Consider the following 6,070-nt stretch of genomic DNA (forward strand, 5'->3'; position numbering starts at 1 on the left):
TGTTTTGACCAGGCCACATGTCTCCTTCTGTCACCTAAAAGTACAGAGATTTTAAAACCTTCTAGTAAACAGGGTCCCAGCTTCTCCTGGGAAAAGTCACCACTGCCATAATCCTCACAGCCCGGACCCTCCACACATCACACATCAGACTGCGGAGACAGGGCATGAGGAGGAACTAAGGGGGGCGAGGCTGGGCAATGTGACTTCGATTGCTCTGTTGAGGGTGGGGCTCGATGGCGAACCTTTGGCCGCTCTGGTGGGGGGTTTATGGGGGACAAGAAGGGATTGGGACGGGGGGTAGATCTGAGCCCAGCATTGACCCGCTCCATCATCTCCTCAGTGAATTTCAGGTGTGGGGAGGAGGGAGAAAGGGAGGGGGAGGAGGGTGATGGCCTGTCAGGGGTTTGGGGGACTGGGGAAGGTCGTGGTCCCTTGTCCTGGTCGTTGGTGTTGTTGAGAGAGTTGGAGGCAAATAGGGACCCCTCTTCTTAGACCATAACATAGCCTAACAACACATAAAAGGAAACAGGGTGTCAAAACAAAAGGCAGCTCTCCCCTACAAGCAGTCTGAACATGAAACAATGCTCACACAAAATACAAAGGCATGCAAGCCTGCACAAGTATGGCAACCAAAATGGCCAGAGGGCCCAGAAGCACAGCTCCACAGGCCTTAATAGTGCTCTGCTGATTACCAATTAGCCGGACTCTGCGCAACATCCAATCAGGACAGAGGAGGTGGAGCCTGGACAAAACAAGGGTTAATAGGGAGAAGAGACATCCTCCTGGGGAATGTAACACCCCCACCCAGAAAAACAAACGTATAAGTTTGTTAACCTTACACCATCACATTCTTGAGAGGGCATCGGCCACAATATTTTCACATCCTCTCTTATGCTTTATTTCAATGTTGTAGTTTTGTGAAATTAAAGCCCACCTCATCAATCGTTGATTGTTGTTATACATACGAGAGAGGAACACGAGAGGATTGTGATCAGTGAAGACCTCTACAGGTTGGGAAGTAGATCCCACATACACGTCAAAATGCTGAAGAGCCAGAAGCATGGCCAGAGTCTCCTTTTCAATGGTCGAGTACCGCCTTTGATGAGTATCGAACTTCTTGCCAAAGAAGCAGACAGGATGACTCACTCCTTGTCCATCATCCTGAAGAAGAACAGCTCCAGCCCCCACCTCACTGGCATCCACTTCAAGCTTGAAAGGTTTAGAAAAGTCTGGAGCGACAAGAACAGGTGAACTCGACAGAAGACCTTTTGCACATTCAAAAGCATGTTGACACTCAGGACTCCAAATGAATGGTACCTTCGGGCTGCACAGGTTTGTCAGTGGTGTTACAACTTCAGAAAAATTCCTACAGAAACACCTGTAGTAACCAACCATCCCCAGAAATCTGCGCAGCTCACGGCGTGTTGTTGGCACAGGAAAGTTGAGGATGGCATTAACCTTTGCACTGATAGGGCGAACCTTGCCCTGTCCAACTTCCTTTCCAAGGTAGGTCACTGTAGCCTTACCAAACTCGCATTTAGCCAAGTCGAGGGTCAAGGAAGCATCAGCTAAACGCTTGAACACAGTGGTTAAAGTGTCGACATGCTCTGACCAGTTGGAAGAATAGATGACCACATCATCAAGATAAACATTACAGTTCGCCACACCAGATAATACAGTTGACATTAACCTCTGAAAGGTAGCAGGAGCATTTCTCATTCCAAATGCCATGACTGTATATTGTAAAAAGTGATCAGGTGTTACGAAAGCTGAGATTTCTGATGCTCTTTCTGTCAGAGGTACTTGCCAATAACCTTTAAGAAGGTCAAGCTTAATCACATAAGCAGCAGATCCAACGCTGTCAATACAGTCCTCAATACGGGGCAATGGGAAGGAATCAGGTACTGTTACTGCATTTACCTTGCGGAAATCTGTGCAAAAGCGAGGTGTTCCATCTGATTTTGGCATAACCAGGCACGGAGAACTCCATGGACTATAGCTTGGGATAGCCAATCCATGCTTCAGAAGGTAGTCTACTTCTGTGTTCATCATTTCCCTTTTCGCCATATTCACACGGTAAGCATGCTGCTTAATAGGTACTGCATTCCCAACGTCACAATTCTCTATTGTAATGTGTTGGTTTTTGTTTTTTCTTTAATTAGATATTAAAGACTTTCCCTGTTTTTTCAGTTGAATTCAACTTTTTTTATTCTGTGTGTTTTTTGGTGGTGCAGCCCTATTGGCTTTGGGACTGTGTAAATTATAGCAATAGTGAATTGTGATTACTATAGAGGATTTAATACAGTACTCAAAGCCAGTGCTATTGTAGTTTCTGTCTAAGTGGTATCTCTCGACCGTCTTTGTTTCCCATAAATAAAGAATGTGGCATTAAATGAAGCCACATGTTATTCCAAAATGTTTTATAGTAGAGCATTTTTCAAATTATGTGTGCTGACATTGAACATTCAAAATAAGGTAATGACCTGCCTGCCTGCCAGCGTGCGAGCGGGTTCATGTTGTGTTCTAGTTCAGAACAGTTTTCTGTTTGCCGTCCAGCATTAAAGCTGTACTTAAGTTCACCTTTTGTTTGCGTGAGTCTGCATTTTGGCTACTTTTCCTGCCTGCACACGGCCCTCACATGACAGTGTAACCCTTGCACAGGGAGTTCTTCAAAATGAGGCGTACTGCAATCAACAAGACTGACTGGGTGGATATCAAGTTAAAAGGAGGAGTTTTCAAACACCCAGAACAGAAGGACACAAATAGCTGCGATGTGATTGTCATCTTGGTAAAGTAACAAAGACATGAGTTTCAAATCATTTTTGTGCTGATTATAAAATTGGGTCTGCTATAGAAAAGGAATATGACTAAATTATTTTTGAATATTTTGCTATTTCCATAGATGGCAAAGGCGTTCATGGAGTCCTTTCCCCAAATACCAGAAATGACATTTGAAACCACAATTAAAGCAATGGTACAGCAGCGTGAAGCAACTGCTTTACATATACTGGGAGCCTCAGGTTTGTGTTACAGCACAAAGAAATCACTTGTATTTAAATATTCATTGTCAGTCACTAATTTTACTATGTTTGTAATAGTGTTCGAGGCAGAAAACAACTGCGCCATGTGTTCAACTCCAAAACCACCTTTTCCAGGGCCTTCAATCACCAAATGGGTAAGACAGATTTGTAATTGGGGATATGATTTAACAAAATCTATTGTGTAAAGTTGCTTTTGTTATTTGGTTCTTGTTTTGAGGAAGAGGGGAAATATAGCCTTAACTTGCATGTAATGTTTTTTGGCTTGGTGTGTTAGTTATTTTGAATATTTGATAAGGAAAAAAATATGCACTACATACTAATGGCAGATTAATAAAGATATTCATGTTAAACCACGTGATTAAAGATTTTTTTATTTTTGGTTTGTTGAAATTCACAGATCCAGTGTGACAGCTGTTCAAGGTGGTTTCACACACAGCGCCTGCAGATGAATACTGAGCTGTTTCAGACGGCAGAGGCTGCAGAATGGGAGTGCGCTCTCTGTGAAAAATAAATACTTGTATTTATTTTGTAAAATGTATATAAGGTTGAATAATGTCATGTAAATTCTTATTTGTATTGATAGAAACTAAGGAACAGATGTAAATTGTTTTTATACATTTTGTATGTGTACATTTACAGGTTATGTATTTCACAAATGTAAATAGAGCTTGTTCGTTTAGATTTTGTGTTGCATTCTTTTTCATTTTAATACCTTTTGTAAAAAAATGACACTAAATTTAGAAACTAATGTGATTCTGGCAGTTTGGGTTTGTGACCCAACCCTTTTTGCATTTGGTATTTGTTGATTCAGATTACTATTGATCAATGTATGTAATTCTTGTTTTTGCTGTTATTAGTTAGTAGTTTTAATTTGGCCATACTTTGTTACGTTCTTCTAATTCTCCCTGACAGCTCACAGTTGCTCAGTCTTTACTCCGTTGTTTACATCGATCCTTTCGTGTCACCTACCATTACGTTCCAATCGCCCTTGTTTGTTAATGTGAGGTATACGTTCGTCATGTTTCCTGTTTTAAGACTCTGTTTTCCTTTCTCACGTTCAAGTCTTGGGTGTACCCCTTCATATTTTATCTCATACTGCTGGTCGCCATCATGTTCAGGTCTGTAGTAGTGTTGTCATAGTCACAGTAACATTAAAGCAGTCGTGTGTTAGTCTGCGCCATTTCAGGATTAATTACAGTATGGTAACCTATTGCTTTGCCTGTTGGTCATGTTCAAGTTTCTCCATCAGCCACATGAAGGCTCCTTTTAGTTCATCAAGTTTGTTGTCCTCTGTGGTCCTGCTTTTATCTGCTTTAAAGAGACATCATCCCACCCGCTGTAGTAAGTAAAACATATCCGTTCTAACATCGCGTTTAACTTAAGAAACATATTTTTAACAAATTGAAACAAATTGAAATATTTTTTAAGAGACTGTTGATAGTGGATTCATCTTATAAATGAAGTAGAGTTTGGTCGAGCAGATATTGATGTCTATGTTGTGGTTGGACCTCAACACTCAGGATGATATTTAATGAACTTTTGAAAATGACAAATTAATTCTGGTATTGACTTATTAGACTGAATACAGGGGCCGGTATTTCTGAGGAATTTACAGTGACTCGGGCTGAAACATGGCAACACAGGTACTGTAGGTGTCCCAGAGGAAGAAGGTGCTGAAAGTTGGACTCAATATCAGGATGATTTTTTAATGAACTTTTGAAAATGAAATAATCTATTGTATGCACTGTATTAGACGGAATACAAGGTCCCTGTAATTTCTGAGGGGAGTTTACAGTGACTCTGGCTGAAACTAGGCACCAGGTACTGTAGGTGTCCCAGAAGAATAAGTGTGCTGAAGTTGGACCTCAACTACGCAGGATGATATTAATGAAACTTTTGAAAATGACATAATTCTATTGTATTGACTGTATTAGACTGAATACAGGTTCCTGTAATTCTGAGGAGTTTTACAGGACTCTGGCTGAAACTGGCAACAGGTGACTGTAGGGTGTCCAGAGGAAGAATGTGCTGAAAGTTGGACCCAACTACTCAGGATGATTATGAAGGAACTTTTGAAAATGACATAATTGTAGTGTAACTGACCGTAGGAACTGAATAAAGGTTTCCTGGACGTGTGCGCGGGTCTAGGCTTTCAATCGGGATATAAAGCGAAAAGGCGCTACCGTAAAGACTTGTGTAACAGCGCAAGGAAATTTATGCGGCAGATAAGAAGCGGCTGGCTTGACTGCGGCTCACAAATGACGGCTCACTTTACCGCGGTGGATTTGGTTGTTTAGGAAGAGGGAAAAGTTTTGGGAGTGACGGTAACGGCAGCGAGAGAGAGAGAGAGATTTAAGATGTGGGAGATTTGTGACGTTTAGTGTGGAGTGTATACTTAGTGTGTTGTGTTGTGTAGCTGTTCTGCTGTGTAGTCGTTGTTTTGTGTGTCAGTGAGGGCACTAATGAATGTCACAGAGGCACATTTGTAAACACTAAGTAGAAACCAGCGGAGTGATACGCCTGCTGTTGTCAGGCCTGCAGGTTTGTCCCTGTGCTCTTCTGTCTTTTGGTGGACAAACTTGTTTTTACTGGCACACATCATTTGTGGAGCATCTTATTGCAACACCTGATTGTTCTCTCATTTTAGTTTTAGTAATGTTTTTAAATGGTTGTAGAAAATGAAAAAACAGCAGGTGTATTGGCTGCATTTGTAGATAAATAGTTGTTTATGTTTACAAAATGTACGATTTATATTTGCATTTAAAGTTATAAACATTTACCCAACATGTCTGTGTTTTTTTACAGTAAAAATACTACTAGGATTTTAGGTTCTTTGTGTGATTTCAGATCAGTAATAGTTATATTAATAGTAACACTAATGCAGTATGTCAGTGAAAAACAACTAAATTCAGTTGAGCTGAAAAGATACCAAACAAGGCAACGGGGAAACTTAAGTTAGACTTGTGCTTGTAAATGAAGCGCCCCATGTTGTGTAGCTTTATACTTATTGGGCTACATATTTATTTATT

The 6,070-nt window shown here is 40.9% G+C and overlaps 1 long non-coding RNA gene across 1 annotated transcript; it reads left to right on the forward strand.

Annotated features, from left to right (window-relative positions):
* The first annotated feature begins 1,827 nt into the window (after positions 1 to 1,827).
* On the forward strand, positions 1,828 to 4,189 carry LOC120718523. Its single transcript, XR_005692508.1, has 4 exons — positions 1,828 to 2,788; positions 2,903 to 3,020; positions 3,099 to 3,175; positions 3,439 to 4,189. It is a non-coding gene; the product is annotated as an uncharacterized LOC120718523 (long non-coding RNA).
* The last annotated feature ends 1,881 nt before the right edge of the window (positions 4,190 to 6,070 follow it).

The sequence above is a fragment of the Simochromis diagramma genome, unplaced genomic scaffold (assembly GCF_900408965.1).
Source record: "Simochromis diagramma unplaced genomic scaffold, fSimDia1.1 OVJJ01000530.1, whole genome shotgun sequence".
Taxonomy (NCBI): Eukaryota; Metazoa; Chordata; class Actinopteri; order Cichliformes; family Cichlidae; genus Simochromis; species Simochromis diagramma.